The 20,596-nt window shown below is 33.0% G+C and overlaps 1 protein-coding gene across 1 annotated transcript in view; it reads left to right on the forward strand.

The window, feature by feature from the left end:
- Positions 1-14,289: 14,289 nt before the first annotated feature.
- The window catches only part of AkhR (Adipokinetic hormone receptor), a 365,860-nt gene continuing 359,553 nt past the window's right edge, over positions 14,290-20,596 (forward strand). The window contains exon 1 of the mRNA XM_072533002.1: positions 14,290-14,450. The gene's annotated coding sequence lies outside the window, so the exon portion shown is untranslated. The remainder of the gene's footprint in view (positions 14,451-20,596) is intronic.

Genomic DNA, 20,596 nt, shown 5'->3' on the forward strand with positions numbered 1-20,596 from the left:
AAATGTTATATTATTATTATATTGTTTTTTATGATATGTATTTAAGTTAAAGTTTGATCAATACATGAATACTGTATTTTTGAATAAAACATTTTTTTTTTAATTTGTTGTTGCTTGGATTAGTGAAGGGCCGTCGAATCATATTTAAGGTAGCCTTTGACCCAAAAAAGGTAAAACAATTGTGAATGAAAGTGCGTTACTAATTTTAAGAATGGAAGAGTTTTTTAATGGGGGCGTTAAGTATTTTGTTTTTGGAAAAATGGGCGGTAGACCGAAAAAGGTTGGGAACCACTGGTTTAGACTGTTGGAATTTTTTTCTATATCTATTGATTCTTGGATTTCGCGTTTTCTTTTAATTTTAATGTTAGCTAGCATTGCAGTTTAGTTCAGGTTTATTATATGCCCCAGGTTTTTTAAAGTTTTGGGCAAGTTTTTCTCCTCCTCTCGATGGCATTTCGATGTTCTCGTCTCATTTAACATTGATTCTTCTTTTGGTCTGTACGATGTACGATTTATCACATTTAAATATTTTGGTAAAATGGTTAAGATTTTGCTGTCGGTTTTTTTATCACTTTCCCTTATTGAGCATTTATAATGGTACATGTTGAGAAGCTGTTTTTTCTCAGCGCTGTTTTTACATTACACATTTCTTTATTTTTATGTTCTTTGTGTGTCAGTCTTTTGGATCGTATAATCAGGGTTTTAATAACTGAATGTAATTGTGCAGGCTGTTGATGTAAATGTAGATATCTGTCGGTACATGTAGGGTTTCTGGTATGCTGTGTGTCCTATGTGCCCGTCTTCCTTCTTTATTATTAATAAATTAAAAAATAGACGTTGTTCGTTTCCTTCTGGTTCCATACTAAACTGGATTTTATGATGGATATTATCAATGTGTTCTAAAAATACCTTTAGTTTTTCTTTAACATGTGTCTGGATTATAAAAGTATCAAATATACAAACACAAATATGCTCAAGTTTTTTCTTTTCTTTTATGCATTTCAATGTGTCTCCCTTAATTTGATATTCTGACGGAAGTTCCTTTGGTCGTCTTCTCCAAGAGCTTCTAAGGCCGCTGAAAATACCTAAACACCAAAAAACAGGAAGACTTAGACCTATATAGAGCGAAAAACAGAGAGGTAAAGAAAAGAGTAACAAATGAAAAGAACGAACGATGAGAACAAGCATGCACAGAGATAGAACGACATATCGGAGGAACGAGAAATTCAGAATCATGGCGAATATTAAAAGCACTTCAACGAAATAAGACAGAGAAAACCCAGATCGGCAAAATTAGTGAAAACGAGTGGCAAGAATACTACGTAGAACTACTTACAGAAAACCGTCCCCAATTTCAGGAAGAGAATATAGAACATGCAGGAAATGGGGCATACAACCAGATAGAAATAAGCCTGGCAGAAGTTAAGAGAGCAATCAAGACATTGAAGAACAAAAAATCCAAAGGACCCGGAGGAATACCAAACGAACTAATTAAAAACGGAACGGAAAAGTTATTCCGCATGCTACATAGAATGTTCGAAAGAGGACTAAATGGAGAAGAAATACCTGCGGAATGGACATAAGCATACATCACATCCATACATAAGAAAGAAAACAGGAAAAAATGTGAAAACTATAGAGGAATTAGTATAATATCGTCGGTAGGTAGACTTTACGGGAAAATTATTAAAGAAAAACTAGAAGCTGAAATAATAGGAAAAATTGGAGAAGACCAAGCAGGGTTCACAGTAGGAAAACCATGCCTAGATCATACGTACACATTAGAACAACTGATAGAGAGAAAATGGCAAAAGGTAGACCGGTCCATCTGGCCTTTGTTGATCTAAAGAAAGCATATGACTCAATACCTAGAGTCAAATTATGGGAAGCAATGAATGATCTCGGAATCCGACAAACACTAATAAAAGCAGTTAAAGCACTATACAAAGAAAACAAAGTAGCTATTAAATGTGGAAATAAAGCCTACAATCCATTTAAGACGACAAAAGGACTTCTACAAGGCTGTGCTACGTCCCCTACTCTGTTTAAAATATTCTTGGAAAAGACACTCAAACCGTGGAGGAGAAAGTGCGAAGGAATGGGCATACCAGTAAGAGACGAATACCTATACACCTTAAGTTTTGCCGACGATCAAGTAGTCATCGCACAAGATGAAGAAGATCTCAGCTTTATGCTCAGAAAACTAGTGGAAGAATATAAAAACAACGGAATGGAAATAAACTTAGAGAAAACCGAATACCTAACAACAGAAAACAAGGATATAAGAAACATAAAGACAAATAAATGGAACAGATAAATTCAAGTATTTAGGAACCATAATATCGAACCAGGGAACAACAGAAGAAGATATAAACAACAGACTGAGACAAACAAGAAACTGTATAAGACAACTAAACTCAGTGTTGTGGGATAAGAACATTACGATAAAGACAAAAAAGAGAATATATAACACCCTGACAAGAAGTATCCTGACATATGGGTCAGAAAACTGGACAATAAACAAGAGAAATAGAGGTAGAATAAGAGCAGTAGAAATGGAGTTCCTGAGGAGAAGCTGTAGACTTACAAAAAGAGACAGAATTGAAAACGCAGAGATTAAGCGGAGAATGGGAGTGCAATCAGACATAATCGACTATATAGAGGAGAAGAGACTATCCTGGTACGGCCACGTCAGAAGAGCGGACAGAGGACGCTGGATAAAGAAAATCACAGAATGGAGCCCGATTGGAAGAAGAAAGACAGGAAGACCCCGAAGGTCATTCAGAGATGAAATCGACGAGGCTATGGAGAAAAGAACCCTGCGAGATGGAGACTGGAATGACAGGGAAAATTGGAGAAAACGGTTGAGTGAAGGAAGACAGTGAAAACTGTGGAAATCCTTAGTAGTAGTAGTAGTAAATATGCTCAAGTGAACTGTTAAAATCTTGAGGATCAACAGTGACGAAAAAACTAACAACATTAATCAACAAAATGATAAAACTCAATAAAATACCGGACGAATAGCGAAATAGAGAACAAAATAATAGAAGTACGACCACGCAAAAGATTGAGTAATAATCTTGGGGTCTTTTTCTTCTTTACGTGCCATCTCCGCGACGAAGGTTGGCAACCATCACTGCTATTCTAACTTTTCACACTACAGCCCTAAAGAGTTCAGTTCAGCTGCATCCAAACCATTCTCTGAGCTTTCACAGCCAGTACATTCTTTTTCTACCTATGCTGCGCGTTCCTTTAATCTTTCTCTGAATTATTAGTTTCAGGAAGTCATATCTGTCACCAAGTGTTATATATGACCCAGATATTGTAGTTTTCTTATTTTGATGGAATCCAGTATCTCCCTGCTGTTCTCTATTCTTCTTAGTACTTCTTCATTGCTTATTCTGTCTGTCAAGGATATTCTCAGCATTCCTCGATATGTCCACAGTTCAAATGCTTCCAATTTATTGAGACGTTGTTTATTTAAAGTCCATGTCTCCACACCATACAAAAGAACAGAAAGAGAACTTTAGTACTCGTTTTCTAAGATTTAGGCTGAGGTCTCTACAACATAATATTTGTTGCATGAGTGTGAAACAGTACCATAGTGCAGTACAACAACGTGTACCATACAAAAGAACAGAAAATACACACAACAAAGAGTACTTTAATACTCGTTTTCTAATATTTAGGCTGAGGTCTCTGCAACATAATATTTGTTTCATATTATTTAATGCACTTCTAGCCTTTTCTATTCTAACTGTAATTTATTTGCTTTAATCGTTTTTTTCATTAATGTTTGCCCCTAGATAGTTATAATTCTGAACTCGTTCTATCGTCTTATTATTTACGCGTAGATTGATGTACCTAATTTTTTTTTTTTTTTTTTGATATAACCATGGATTTTGTTTTCTATATGTTTGGTGATAGACCAAATTCTTTACTCGCTGCAACAACCTTATCAAAAATTCTTTGTAGATCTGTAATATTTTCTGCTATTAGTGTTGTATCATCAGCATATCTAATTTTATGTATAGGTAGGCCATTCATTTTTATGCCTGCTACTTCATCTTCTAATGCTTTTTTGAATATTTCCACTGCAGTGATGGCGACAAGACACAGCCCTGTCTAACACCCTTTTTGATTTTTATTTTATTAGTTTTTAAATTATTTATTCTAAATACAGTTTTTTGTTCATAATACAGATTATTTATTATTCTTATGTCCCGTGTGTCGATGTTCTTTGTCCTCAGTAGTTTTATTAACGAATTATATTTCACTGTATCGAATGACCTGTTATAATCTAGGAAGCAGACATAGATGTCCTAGTTTACAATTAAAAAGATCTCTGTATTAGCACATTAATGGCATATAACGCTTCTCTGGTTCCTTTAGCATTTCTTAATCTGAACTGACTTTTTCCAATGTCTTGTTCTAACTTTTTATTATTTCACGATAAATAATCTTTAGGAATACTTTTAGTATGTGCCACATTAGGCTGATGGTACGGTGATCGCAACATTGTCTGGCGTTTTTCTTTTTTGTTATAATCATGAATGTTGATAGAAGCCATTCTTTAGGTAGTATACCTGTTCTGTATTTGATAATAAATAATTCGACTTATCAGTCGGCGATAAATTGCAATATTTCTGTTGGTATTTTGTCTGGTAATACTGTTTTCCCAGTTTTCATTTTTTTAATAATTGTGTGTTTTGCTTCACTTTCTGTTGTTTCTTGTCCTGTCTCTTTAACGAAATATTCGTTATCAATTTTGTCTCATTTGTCGTTAAACAGCTGTTTTATATAGTTTGCCCGTACCATCAATTTGTTTTCTGTATTTATCTTGGGGTACCAATCCGCAAATAAAAAAGCAGAACTACTTATAGCAATGTTGAATAAGTAGAGTTCCCCAGCTAGGGCATATTCTTTGCTGTTTATTTTATTTTCTTATAAACGCTGATTCCTAAAAAAGTTATTATGTGAAACACTTGTGGGAAGAACACTTTTATGCAATCGTTTGAATTACTAAGATAACTGACTTATTTCGCTCATTGCCCTAACATCTAACATTGCCACCCTTTTGAAATAATTAGTATATTTTGTGGATCTAATATTTTTTTATATGTTCTGGTATAACTTGTTTGATATCGATTAGATTATCTGTATTTTTATGTTCAGATAAAATGCTTTTAAAAATAAAATATAATTCTTCTATTATCAAGACACTTAATACCATATTTGTAAAGCTTTCAGACTATTAGGTTTCACATTAATATTTAGAATATTTGCTTTTCTTAATTATACCGAGATAATAATGGGGAAATCTAACTTTATCGGTAATGGCGCCAAACAAATATATAAAAATATAAAAAGCAGAATAAATTAGAGGCACAATCATTTATAAATTTTAGTTGGACACGATGTATTTGAGTGACCAATGATTTTTATAAAATAAACATATTTTTAATTTTGACTGAAGATAAAAGCAAAGGCCATAAAATATATTAAAAAGAATTTTAATGTATATAGCAATTAATGGACTCATGCATTTATCTTTATTTACATTTTTAATTGAAGCACTGTCCAATGTAGTGTAAATGAAATCAATAAATTTATGTTTTATATCGTTCAGTAAATAAAATAAGCTGCCATAGGCTCTTAACCATTTGAAAATTAACTACATATGATTACAATAGTAAATCATAACTCTGAATGCTTTGGTTGTGGAGTAAACTGAGAATCTCTACTCCCGATAGAGCCGGATGGAAGGAGAGGGATAAAGGAGTAACAGCTCTATAAAAACCAGGGTTCAGCTTACCCGATGTATAGAGTTCTGTAAAAACCTCCTGTCTAGGAGAAAAGATGAAGACTACAACATTTTAAACGTCAAATTCGGAAAAAGTGGCAGTCATGCTCTGGGCGTATTAGATTCCCCACTAGCTGGTCAACGGCTACGGGTGGAAATACCAATATGTGAGCTAAGAAATTTATTCCGAAGACGTAAGAGGTAAATTAGACAACGGCATTGAGATTAAAAATTCGAACAAAAATGACCCCCAGTAACGGAAACCCCTTAAGTGGAAAGAGGTTACTAACAATCCCCCGGTCTGCCAATAATGTTCTAATAGTAAAAATTATCGATACGTGGATCATTCAAAGCATCTACTAGACAGATAAGGCAGCAAATATTATTTAAGAAGCGATAAACCTGAACATAGATATTATAGGATGCAGGGAAGTCCAATGGCAAAAGTATGGAGTAACAATCATAGATAAACACCATTTCTATTATAGGGAAAGTGACGATGAGGATAATGATAATAGTAAAAAAAAATAAATTGCTAAAGCAGTGAAAGGATTTACGTTCACATCGGCCAGAGTTGTACTAATTTTTTTAACTATAAAATTTGTTTTGTAAGTACAAAATCCTAATTTGTAGACCTCTCGGTGACATGTTGATCTAGAAACGTGTCTTCTAATAAGGTCACTCTATAAAACGCTTAACTGCATATAATTTGATCGTCGATTTTTCACTATAATTTGTCTTAATGTCCTTTGATCCACTTCAGTTATTTTACTTTTTCGTACATTTCTAGGTTTTGTGGCGACCGAACCTGTTATTTTGCATCTTCTGACTATATTTCTTACACTATAGTGTGACAATTGCAACATATTCTTGGTTTCCTAATTTGATTATCCAGAATTAAAAAATCCAATAATGATCAAATTTTCTCATCGATAACTTTACCTCGACCCATTGTATAATCCACAAACGGCAAAAAGCTTTACAATACTACAAGAGAGACTGCTGGAAAATAGTAAATTTCGAAAGAAACTACACAAGATCCAGTTCGGTACAATTGCAGATAATATAATTACATCTCTTCCCAATATTAACGTCGATGTCCTCGTCAATTACAGAAATTATCCTTTTCCGAGCAAGTCCTTTTTTTTTCGTCTCGTTCTGGAAGAAGAGGTCTCTCAAATAATAAAGTCTCTTAGTAATTCTAATTGTAGAGACGTTCACGAAATTAATAGCAAAATTTTAAAAGAAACTTACCAAATAATTTTAACACCTTTCACTCATCTTATTAATTTAATTCTATCAACTGAAGTATTTCCAGAAATACTAAAATACTCAAAAGTACTACCAATCTACAAAAAAAGGTGATTCCTCAAAAACTGACAATTACAGACCCATAAGCATTGTTTCTACTTTTGGGAAAGTGATTGAAAAAGTTATCAAACAACAATTTTATTCCTATTTTGAATCAAATAATTACTTTAGCAACTCACAATATGGATTCAGAAGTGCTCGTTCTACTGCGGACGCGGTATTTAGTGTTGTGAGCGAGGTGATTGAGGGGCTTGAACGCGGCAATCGCATAGCAATTTCTCTTTGCAACTTGTCGAAGGCTTTTGATTGCGTTTCACACGACATTTTGCTTCACAAATTAAATTGCTATGGAATCAGAGGTATCCCTTTTAAGATTATAACTTCTTATCTATGTGGCAGACACCAGGCGGTAGTGTCTAAAGGTCATCTCTCCGATTTTCTATCCGTAAAACATGGAGTCCCACAAGGTTCGGTCTTAGGACCTCTTTTATTTATTATTTATGTCAACGATCTGCCTAAATTCATATCTCCGTACAAAACCATACAATTCGCAGATGATACGACATACGCTATATCAGGAAAAAATAATGATGATGTAAAAATGTCTCATGAGGAAGTTTCTACTAAATCTAGCTCATGGTTTGCTGCAAACAAACTAAAACTTAAATCTGATAAAACGCAAAATTTGGTTGTATCTGCAAGTAATTTACACAATGATCTAGTTAACAGAGAGACTGTTAAACTATTGGGAATAACCATAGATAATCGACTCAACTGGTCGGCTCATATCTCACAACTTAAGAAAAAACTATCAAGTTCATTATTTGTTATTCGCCAACTAGCAAGGGTTGTCAACTTTGAAACATTAAAAATGACATATTTTTCCTTATTCCACTCTCATCTAAACTATGGTGTAATTATATGGGGCAATTCAACAAATGCACTTCAAATTTTTAGAATGCAAAAGAAAGCTATCAGGATTTTAGCAGGGGTTAGTTATCTAGAACACTGCCGACCTTTCTTTATCAAATTCAAAATTATGCCGCTACCTACTCTGTTGATATTTCATGTTTTAACTGAAATTCACAGAAAACGTGGTCATTTAATAAAGCAGTCTGATGTCCATGTTCACAATACGCGAAACTGTCACTACCTACGAACAAATTGCTGTAGATTAAGTCTTTCAGAAAAAAATAGTCTTAATTATAATTATTACAATATTTTACCAAAAAGTATAAAACAGCTAAGCTGTAATAGTTTCTATAAAGTTATAAAAAAATATCTTCTAAAACATTGTTTTTACTGCTCAGAAGAATATATGACTCATTGCAGAACATCGACTGAACTGCTTACCGTAACTTTGCCATAAATGTTTTTCTGTTTATTATGTTCTTGTTTGTATATATTATTTAAGTTACGTTTTATATTCGTTTTGTTAATACTATGTATGTTCTTTTTGACTTGCTGCAAACAATATTTGTATTGTTATGTAGTTAAATAAATACTCTACTCTACTCTACTCTACAAGAAAGATTTGATATTAACTGAAAATATAATTGTTTTGATGTCATTTTTTCATAGCTTCTTCTGGATTTAATGTAATAAAAAAATCAACGTATGTTTACATAAGTGAATGCATAGCCAGGGTTTAATGAAACTTTTTGTTTTGTTAAAAATAAATTAAAACATTAAAAGTAAACATGTTTTTAATAAATAATATTAAAAAGTTATATTAATTAATATGAGAACTTTTAAAAATATGCAGAGTATAATTTGTTTATGTTAATCGATTTAAACTGCAAATTCCATAGGTGGACCAACTGATATGGAAAGGGGCTCGTACACCCACTAATATATTTTCTTTTAATTTGTTTTGTTTAGGTTAGGATGGGTAAGGTTAGGTTGGGTTAGGTTAGGATGCCGTAATGGTGTCGGTAGGTCATCTACCCACAAAGCGAACTTATATATTTTATCTTAATAATATACACCCATTAATATATTTTATTAATTCGTTTTGTTTAGGTTAGGTTATGTTAGGTTGGCTTAAAAAAGATTGATTTTACTTTCTGTTGTGTGAGATGACCTGAAGATATTCGTAAGTCATCTCACAGCCCAGGAAAGGAAACTCATATGTTTTATATTAATAATATAGACCCTTTAATATATTTTATCTTAATTAGTTTTGTTTAAGGTTAGGTTTTGTTAGGTTAGGTTGGGTTAGAACAGATTGAGTTTCCTTCCTGGGCTGTGAGATAACCGTTTTGGAATAAATATATCTGCGTCATATGTAAGAACGGGCAGGACACATTGATTAAAGGTTCTTCTTTTTAGGCTGGTAGGTATATCTTCTGTAAAAATATCACGCAGTCTTCCATATGCTGCCCATCCAAGAGCTATTCTTCTTAGAAGCTCAGCAATTTGATTACCTATGCTAATTTTTAACATATTTCTAAGGTATATTAGATACAATCTCTGCTAAAAAAATAAAAGCGTGCAAATACTAGCATTTGCAGATGATGTTGACATAATCGCAATATCAAGAAGAGAAATGATAGAGGCATACAACCAAATAGAACGAGCTGCACAAAATAGTGGTCTTAAAATCAATCAGACCAAAACAAAATATATGCAGGTAAGTAAAAACGCAGAAATAAGGCAGCCACAAAATATAACAATAGGAGAATACAACATAGAGGGGGTAAAAAACTTTATATACTTGGGATCCCTAGTCACGTCTGATAATAACGTTACGGAGGAAGTGAAGAGGTGAATATTTATTGCAAATAAATGTTACCATGGCTTAATTAGACACCTAAGATTAGATAACGTCGCAAGAAAGACAAAATGCCAAATATATAAAACCCTAATAAGACCGGTACTCAAATATGGCTCAGAAACCTGGACACTCACTAAAAGAGAGGAAACGTTGTTAGCCACCTTTGAAAGAAAAATCTTGCGACACATATATAAGGGCACAAATGAAAACGGAATATGGCGAAGACGATACAACTCTGAACTATAAAAAAATATACCAGGATTTGGATATTATAACATTCATTAAAATAGGACGGCTGCGTTGGATAGGACATGTAGAAAGAATGGAAAAAGGCGAAATACCAAACAAAATATTCAAACAGATGCCAGTAGGAAAAAGAACAAGAGGAAGACCGAAACTGAGATACTTAGAACAAATAGAAAATGATATAACAACCTTAAAAATAAAAAACTGGAGAAAAAAAGCACGAAACAGATCAGAATGGAGAAGAATCCTGGAACAGGCCAAGACCCAAAAAGGGTTGTCGAGCCAGTGATGATGATGATGATGATGATCTAAGGTATATTATAGCTGTCAAATTTCAATGTCAAAGTCTTCTAACTTTCACTACCTATGAGAGTGTGGTGAGCATTATTTGCTCCTATAGATATGACTTATAGCTCTTTTACATACGAGTATTTACAGTGTATTCCAGCTACTCACCTCATAATGGATGATGCAACTTTTTCAATCAAATAAAGTTACTTTTTCTTCCTTTTTTTTTGACTAATTTTATACTTTCGTGGTTTCAAAATTTTAGTTTGAATGTGATTCTCATTTTTCCTGTTTATTTTATTTTGAGTTTCATATGTGTTCTCTGTGTGAATACATATCGATAAGCCCACGTAGTAAACTTTTAGATGTGATAATTCCTTCTAAAGTATTTAAAAGGTCCTTACCTAGCTTCGAAGTATTTTTTTTTGTTGTCATTATTATATGCGGTTCTGAACTACGTCAGATAGAAATTTTGTCTTCTTTATTGTAACGTATTTTTTAATTGCTTTCTTTGATTATACTGAACTTTAAGAGGGTTATTTTTTAAAAATTTAGCAATTAAGTAGAATCACTGTCAATAATTTAGGTTTAATTAAAAATTTTAAAATTCTTTTGTTTCAGGAATATTAATCGTGCTTAATTTTGTTTTCAAGCATATTTGATTTTACTAATTAATTTTTTCCCTAATTTTTTTATCCGTTTTTACTGGTATTTTCTTAACGATATTAAAATTATTATTGTGTAGGCGAACAAAAAAATCTGGTTCAGAATTCCTTTTGATTGAATTTATATATAATATATATATATATATATATATATATATATATATATATATATATATATATATATATATATATATATTTATATATATATATATATATATATATATATATATATATATATAAATATATATATATATATATATAAATATATATATATATATATATATATATATATATATATATATATAGTAAGAAAAAGTAGTCCAACGTTTTTTGACTAGTTTGGAAAAAATATATGTAAATACTTTTTTCTTTTTGGGTGTGTGGTCAATAAAAAATAGAGCTTTGCTAAGGCGTACTATTTATTCAGAATCCAAGCTTTCGGTGGTTTTTTCACAACCTTTATCAAGGTCTACAAAGAAACTTACTATGTTGTATGTTATGTATATTACCATACGTATATTAATATGTTGTATATTACTTGTATATTACTATGTTTTTTGGCATCATTCAAATTGTTACAACATAGTAATTTTCTTTGTAGACCTTGATAAAGGTGGCAAAAAACCACCGAAAGCTTGGATTCAGAATAAATAGTTATTAGTGAGGGGACATACACAGTAGTAAAGTTTGATAAATTAAAGTTTATTATAAATGTTTATGTCTTTAAGAAACTGCAATAAATCCGAGATATTTGTCTGAAGTGCATTTCTCAGGTTTTTACTAATTCCTCGGCATGTTCTCTGAGGTAGGAACTGCGGGCAGTCGATTATCAGATGCTTCACGGTGAGTTGAGTAGAGCAGTAGGCACAAATCGGAGCTGGTTCTTTACAGCTGTAAATATTTGCCGTAGCATATTGCACCGTAGTCCAGTTTACTGCGAATAATTAATTTTAGAGGTTAATCAGAATACTAGAATTAGCTCCCCATATATTACTGGATAGAATTTTCAGCAAGTTTATTCTATTTTGACAAGTTAGTTGTAAATTCGTAATGTGGGTTTTCCAGTTTAATTTGTAATCAAACGTTAGGCCCAAAAAATTCGATTCCTCTGAATGAGATATATTTTGACCGTTAAATATTAACGAAATAGGAATGGTATTCTTACGTTTGCTGAATACTGTGTAATGTGTCTTATTAGTTGAAAAGAGAAAGCCTGTTTTGGAAGACCATTCTTCGATTTTGTATAGAAGGTTCTGTAGTATTTTAGCCCCAGATGTAATATTTTTGCATTTAATATAGACAACTAAATCATCAGCGTACAAGTTTGCTTTTATAGGAGGCTTAACTATATTTAATATGTCGTTAAATGCAATTAAAAATAAGGTTGGGCTTAAAATAGAACCTCTTGGAACACCGTTGTCGAGTATTTTAGTGGTAGAGGTGTATCCATTTACTCTTACTTGTATTTCCCTTTTATTCAGAAAGTTTTTTATAAACGCAAGCATATGTCCTTGAACTCCCCATTTATCAAGTTTATTTAATATGAGGTACTTCCATGTTGTGTCAAAAGCTTTATTCACATCAAAAAAGACTACTATAAATTTCTGATCTAGTAAGAATGCATCATGAATGGTTGACTCAAGTGCCACTAAGTTGGCGTTAGCAGATTTTCCTCGTCGATAACCACTTTGGACTGTGGTCAGGAGATTTTCATTTTCTAGATACCATGTAAGCCTGTAATTTAAAATCTTCTCGAGAAGTTTACACATGCTACAGGTGAGGGAAATAGGACGGTAAGATGTGGGACAATCTTTTGGATGGTGTTGTTTATAGATTGGGATTATAATAGCTTTCGTCAAATTATCAGGAAAGTAATGATTTAAAAATATGTGATTAAAGATGTCTAAGAGTATCATTTTGTCTTTTTGGGGTAGATGTTTTAAAAATATTGATGGAATATCATCAAGACCCAAGGATGTGGTTTTTAAGTTTAAAAGAGATAAATCTAATTCTTGAAAAGTTATGGGTGCATTTATGGGAGAGATCTGGTTGCGAATTTTGATGTCTACAGATTCTGTGGTAATCTTGTATGTAGAAAAGATCGGATCTAGCACAGAATCGCTAGAGTTTTTTTGAAATACAATGATATTCTACTAGAATTTTACGAATTTCGTTTCTACAAGAGATGATTTGGTTGTTATATGAAAGTGCATTTATTGAGTAAGGTAAACTTGATCCTTCTAACATCCAGGTCTCCTTTTTAATCTTTTTTATTGAGAATCTTGTACTAGCTCTCAATCTCTTAAATTTTATTAGGTTTTTCTCTGTTTTGTGTCACTTAAGTTGTAGATGCACAATTTGAGATAATGTTGTTAAAGTCCGTTACGGATTCTTAAAATCTTGTTTTTATAATAAAATATTTTTAGACTCGTCACATTTCGTCAAAAACTTTTGTCCTAATCAAAACTAAAGTCACGTATTGTATCATGACTAGGAACAATCGTTTCAGCATCAAAAACATATTCTTTTGTACTCAGCACAGTTTCAGCAATTTATGCCTATTCTTGATAGGTCTTTTTTTTAGAATATTCCTAGCTACCAAAATCTAACAGTACCTTATATTTGGAATATTCGTTATAAATCAAATTACTGAAAAATCACTAGAGTATATTATACCAGCATTTCTGTGTCTGATTGGCCAAAAGAAAGCGACAGAGTAAGATTCAAAGATGTAATTGTCGTCTCTGGGGAATTATTAAGGGTCTAAACACTTTCTGAATCCTCGGACGCTCTGTAGAGGGCTTTGAATAATGCTATCTAACACTCTTCTACCCAAGTCTATTTACTGGGTATGTAAAAATGTTTTCTTCTGGTATCTTGTCTTGAAAAAGACAAAATATTTCTTACAAATCTTACTTACAAGTCGAAATAAAAATACTGTAACATTTGTTGTTCTTAGAATACTTTATCACTTATTAACCACTACATGATTCTTACACTTTCGGCAACATTATCGCCATGCAAATTATATTCTAAATATGCATTATGTGGGAGTATGAGAGTTATTTAATTATAGAAATTTAATTAATTAAGATATCTTCTTAAATAATAACCGATATAAGTAAATAAGTAGAACCTTCGCCAAACACATTCTGACCCGAAAGGTCAACTGATACTTCGCATGTAAGATTATTTTAATGATTGTTTTCTCGCACTAGTTTCGTCTTTCGTGAAATTGGAGCAAGAACTTTTCGGTGTGTGATCTACGCGAAAAAACTTATGAGATATCCCGGTAAACAAAAAGGTGTGTGTGATGACAATAGTGAGTGATGTGTAGTTTTTGTTAATATATAACAATAAGGTAAGTAAGCAAACTGAGTTTGGTTACATTAAGTGTTATAAATATGTCAAAAGGTTTTATGTTGACTAATAATTTGTTTGTGTTTTAAGTTCAGGGTTCATGTTGATTAATATTTTTTGTATTATGATATCAATACAAAAATCACTGTACGAATGATTTTTGGCATTTATTTATTCGATAAATTGAAACTCAAACATAAATATGTTAGGGAGTAACTTAGAAGGCAGGTTTGGGTTTTTGGTCAAAAAGGTTATTATAGAAAGGAATTTATAAAAAATATAAATTATAAGATCTAAACACATAAATTTTTTGGAATACTATTCTCTTAGATATTCGTTCACGGTAATTACTCACTGCTTTAAAGACTGTATGCTTCTATCACATATTACAATATTTTTACCTGATTTCTAATTGTTATTATTTTTTTAAATCGCGCATTCTACCGACTTGGACTTAAGTGTATCCCCGTAAGGTGTGAAACGTAAATGATGACTCACTACGAAACATCCAGTGACTGACCTGTCGTTTAGTTTTTGTCAAGTTATATAGGTATTTATGTACCAAGGGCATTAAGTATATCTTTATGCGCGGGAACGCCCAAGGGTATACACATCTATTAATACCCACGGTATATACAAACTTTAATGTCATATTAGTTTCTTATCGTATTCACAATCTTAATATTTATTTATTATATAGTCTTCTTCTTAGTCGTTGACCTGATGCAGGTATCGTGATATCATGAAGCTATTAGCTAAATTTCCCAATGTTCCTCCACGTTTTTCTATCTTCTGCCATTCTAGCACATTTTGACAATGGAGCTCCAATGGTAGCAACAATATGGTCCGTGTATCGTGTGGGAGATCTACCTTTATTTCTTTTGCTTTCTACTTTTCCCTGGATGGTAAATTTTTCACGACCATTTCTTCGAAGCACATGTCCAAAATAGCTTATTATGTGTTCTGATATTTGTGTTCTTAGTCTTTTCTTTATGTTTAGCTGGTCCAGTATGGATTCATTTGTTCTTCGGGCCACCCATGGTATTCTCAGCATTCGTCTCCAGCAGTACATCTCAAATACATCTATGTTCGTTTTGTCTTTCTTAGTAATGGTTCAGCATTCCGATGCATAAGTAAAAACTGGAAAAACTAGACTTCTTACTAGTCTCATTTTTGTATCGGTAGTTATTTCATGGCTTTTCCAAATTTTTGTTAATTTTGCCATAGCGCTTTTTGCGATTGCTGACTGCCGCTTTATTTCTTCAGTACAGCCTCCTTTGTTGGTTATTAATGAGCCCACATACATAAATTTATCTGCAACAGCGATATTGTTTATCATGACCAGATGATTTTGATTGTTGTTAGCTCTGTCAATTATCATGATTTTCGTTTTATCTCTGTTTATTTTAAGGCCCATCGTTAAGCTTACGTCTTCTATTCGTTGTAGCAGGTGAATCAATTCAGCTTCAGAACTAGCGAGGATAGTAGTATCATCTGCATATCTCAAGTTGCAAATCTTCTTCCCGCCAATGGTGATTTCCACCGTTCCAGTCCTCAGTAGCTTTCCGCATTATCTATTCATCATGGATGTTATCATAGATCAATAGAATTGGGCTTAGTATGCAGCCTTGTCTCACGCCCTTTGTGACCCTGAAACTATTGGTTAGTTCCCCATTTATTCTAACTCTGGCATAATTGTTATTGTACAGGCCTTTAATTAGCAGTATCCGATGATTGGGGACTCCCAATTTATATAGTAGAGTGAGTAATATTGTCGTTGCGGCTGTCAAACATCTGCGGCTGTCAAAACTAAAAAGTAAAAATTTCAAATCTATCCCTCAGCGCAACTTCCCAGAATTATCAGTTTTATGTGAATTCTACTAAATAATGTTATTTTGTTCTTCTTAATTTATATTTAAATCGGAATAAGCCACAATTAAAGGTTAAAATACGTTTATTGACGTTTCAATTTCCACTTCGGAAATCGTTCTCAAAATACAAACATTGTATTTTGATTTTGAGAACGATTTCCGAAGTGGAAATTGAAACGTCAATAAACGTATTTTAACCTTTAATTGTGGCTTATTCCCATTTAAATATAAATTAATTTAAAATGCCACAAGAAAATAGCTTCAGAACAATATTTGTTCTTCTTCTTCTTCTTCAGCCTTAAGTAATCCAACCTTGGACATAGGCCTCCCCCAAATCAATCCAGTGTCTTCTATTTTGCGCCACTTGCTTCCAGTTGTGTCCTCCGTGAGTTGTGATCTTCTTAATATCATCAGCCCATCTCATTTGTGGTCTTCCTCTGCTTCTCTTTCCTAACCATGGCTTCCACTGTTGTATTTCGTGGTTCCATCTCTTATCTTTCAGTCGAGCATTGTGTCCTGCGAAGCTCCATTTTAATTTGGCAGCATGTTCTCCTGCGTCTTTTACTTTCGTTTTGCTTCTAATCCATTTGTTTGTTTTTTTGTCTATAAGTCTCACCCCGAGCATTGATCTTTCCATCGCTCTTTGTGAGTGATACGTGAGTATAGGGAGGATACAATGAACTTTAATTCTGGTTTTCAAATACTGTTCCATTTTAGTGCTTTTCAAGATCCAACTCAGTTTTCCAAATACTGCCCACGCTAACCTTATTCTTCTGGTAATTTCGGCAGTTTGATTTTCTTTGTTAATTTTTTATTATCGGTCCCAGGTAGATGTATTCCCTTACTGTTTCTTAATTTATGTCGTTCAATTTTATTTCTAGAATGTACGGTGTATTTGTCATTATTTTGTTATAATAATTTAATTCCATATTTTGTAATAATAAAAGTTATTAAGAAAATGGTAATAAAGCAATAAAAACAAAAAAGCAAAAAAACAGGTAGAATTTAAAGGGAGTTGTACTCGTTATTATGGATTGTTGGATGCAATTCTTAGAAGGCACAGATTAAAGCAGAATTCTGAATTTGGTTTCGAAAATTAGTTTACGGATTTTATTATCAGATGTCGCTATTTGCGTCTATACGAAGCCATGTTAGAGTTGCTTCCTAAGACAGAAAAGATTTATTTTTACGTTCAGAGCGACTGCGAAAGCCCTTCTGATGAGGCCTATTAGGCCAAAATACGTATAAACGGATGCGCAGGCGCCCTGTACGTGAAATCAAATTTTAACTGTCTTTTTTTTTTATTCCGATATACTCTGTACGAGTGCTAGAAACCAATTCGCTAAGAATTTTGCTTAGTTGAGGAGATATGTTGTGGAATGCAATTTTTAGATTCCCTATGTCTCTAATAACATCTTTATCAACGTCTGTTTTGCCTTGCAATTCTTAGAAGGCACAGATTAAAGTAGAATTCTGAATTTGGTTTCGAAAATTAGTTTACGGATTTTAATTATATTACAATACATTGTTAGTACTTAACTTATAGTGTTTATTTACAAAAAAATACAAGTTTATTAAGTTAAATGTAACACAACTAAAAATACCACATGAAAGCAGTTTTACTGCTTTCTACTTTCTACTAGTTTACCATAATAATTATACAATATCAAAATATGCTCTTGGTGTGTAACCTTTTTGTGTTTTCGTCCTTATAGAGGGGTCTGGTATCTTTAAAAGACATTTTCAGTCTAGGACGCTGTCTCACTAATCCTAGTCCAGGATTCATTCTTCATACTCCCGGTGATAGTTCCCAAGGTACTTTAAAATGTACTTTCATATACTTTGATCTTCACCGAACGCCTACCTGCTAATCCAGACTCTCCCCTGACATCCAGCGATCCGGAAGCGGAATGGCCGCTGTGAGGCCAGCGTCGCTTCCAAAGCACTACCTTTATTTATCCACAGACTGTCAGCAAGGAGGCTCCCTGTCTCGTTCCAGGTAGCGAGTGAAAGACCCTCATCGCTCCTCGTACGGCATCACTCCCAGATGGGCATTTCCTCCTTCCCCACAGTCTAACTCATACAGACTTACTTAGACAGGTCCAGCTGTCTTTTTTTATCTTCTATTTTGTTGATCACTGCACGGATATAATTCTGTATACTAGTCCAACCTGCTTTATTTTCAATAATTCTCACAATGATTTCTCTTACTGTGACAAAATTTAAACCTGTCTCTCTTTCCATTCTGTTCTCCTTTCTACTACCCATCTGTTGCACTCTAACATCGTATGTGTCACAGTGATCAAGTGTCCTATGACCACCTGCGTTAGGAAATAATTTAGTCGCCTGGGGCAACAGTCCACCCAATCTCTTATGTTCGGGATCAGCACTTTTGTCCACTGTGTCAAATCCTCTGTGTTGTTCCAATATTCTTGCTATCTTTCAATTTACGTCTTCCTTTCCGTTCTTCTCTCAGCCATAGTAAGGTTTGGGTCTCTTCTGTCTCTCTTGGTGTGTAACCTACACCTGCATTTTTGTATATTTATTATTACTTCTCATTAGATCAATTAAATGAGTGACAATTCTGGATATTAATTTTGAAAGTCAGCTAAAAATCCATAAAAACTGGTAAAAACGATGCTCCATAATACATACACGTATATTCTTTTTGCGTAATTATTTCGTCGGTTTCTTTCGAGGCATGTTGAACAACATTAAGCTGAATGTTAATTAGAAACACTGTCGTGAATTTAAATGAATTAGACGGCCAAACTAAAAGCAGAAAATAGTATCTCCTCTTTCTGGTTAGAATTTATACAAACAAAAAGGAAACATATTGATGTCACTGAACCGTAAAGCTCGAATACATTTGTGCTTTGCGGATTTACCATATCCAATTCGGTTCGACAAGAAAAGCTTACTGAATTCTACTTTTTGTGTTTACAGCGAACGTGGCTAAAGATTTTTATCACATTTGGACCTTCCATTTTTCGGGATACGACAAGAAAACTTTCTTAACATACGGTGTTAGTTGACTTTTTCAGATTTAAAGGTTATAGCTAGTCGACTACACTGTAAAATATTTCTATAAAATTATTGTATATATCTATAAATTTCTATTATTTTTTATAAAAATTTAAAATGTCTAATCTATTTTGATTTTATTTATCTAATAACTTATAATAGTTGGTGCTTAAATTTTAGTTCAACCTATTCATCAATGTTCTATTTACTAAATATTCTGTCATCTAAATTACAATTTTCATTTTCACAAATATTATAATTCCTTTATTCAGACCCTATTATGTTCTATGAGATTACAGAACATATATAAATGTCTATGCTTCACTTCAATAGACAGTATATCTGTGAGTTGGCAACTCTGCTCTGTCATAACATACTTCAATGCTGAAGTAGAATAATTCAATAGAAAGGGAGATTAGTTTTTATATTGTCTTTTGTAGTTTTATGCTGGATCCTCTATTGAAAATTAATTTTGTATTGTTAGAACTTCTCTCTTTTTCTTAAAGTATCTGTCTTTTTATAATTTACTTTTTTACACTTACGTATCTAACCTCAATTTACGTGCTTCTTTTAAAACCATATGCAGTTAGTATCTTTAACCCTTAACCACTGACATGCGGTATGCCATACCGAGCCGAAAATATATTTTGTTGTAAAACGTGTTTTATAAAAGATTCTTAGAACACCATCTGTGTACCTTCAAGTGGGGTTTAATTGTACCTGCTCTCAACTGCTGCAGTTTTAGTACACGTTTAGTCTTTGAGCTACGTTGACATAAAGTTTTCTTGCGGTATCAAATACCGCATGTCAGTATTTACGTTTCTATAGTTAAAAGCAGTGTAGTGTATTCTTTTGCTGTTAGTATGGCAGCAAGTTCATCCAGTTGTTCTAAATTTAGCCGCAAAACTGTAAAGCTTTCAGATGATGATTTTGAGGCTGTTTTATCTCAATGGGCTGACGAAGTACCTAGTGATTTAGAATATTTTAGTGATAGTGATGTTGACGATGCAAGCGAAGAAGTATGAATTGAAAGTTCACACGACACCGGAAGTGAGCAGTCGGAAAGTTCTGAAGACGAATATCATTTAAATGATAATGGTAAGTCATATTTTTATGGCAAAAATCGTTTTAAGTGGTCTACTACAGCACCCTCGAAAACTGTAAGAACTCCGTTACACAACCTTGTAACAAAAGTACCAGCTGTGCGGTCCAGAGATGTAAGAAACCTAACTTCATCATTTTTTTTTTAATT

Source organism: Diabrotica undecimpunctata, chromosome 5 (genome assembly GCF_040954645.1).
Source record: "Diabrotica undecimpunctata isolate CICGRU chromosome 5, icDiaUnde3, whole genome shotgun sequence".
Classification (NCBI taxonomy): Eukaryota; Metazoa; Arthropoda; class Insecta; order Coleoptera; family Chrysomelidae; genus Diabrotica; species Diabrotica undecimpunctata.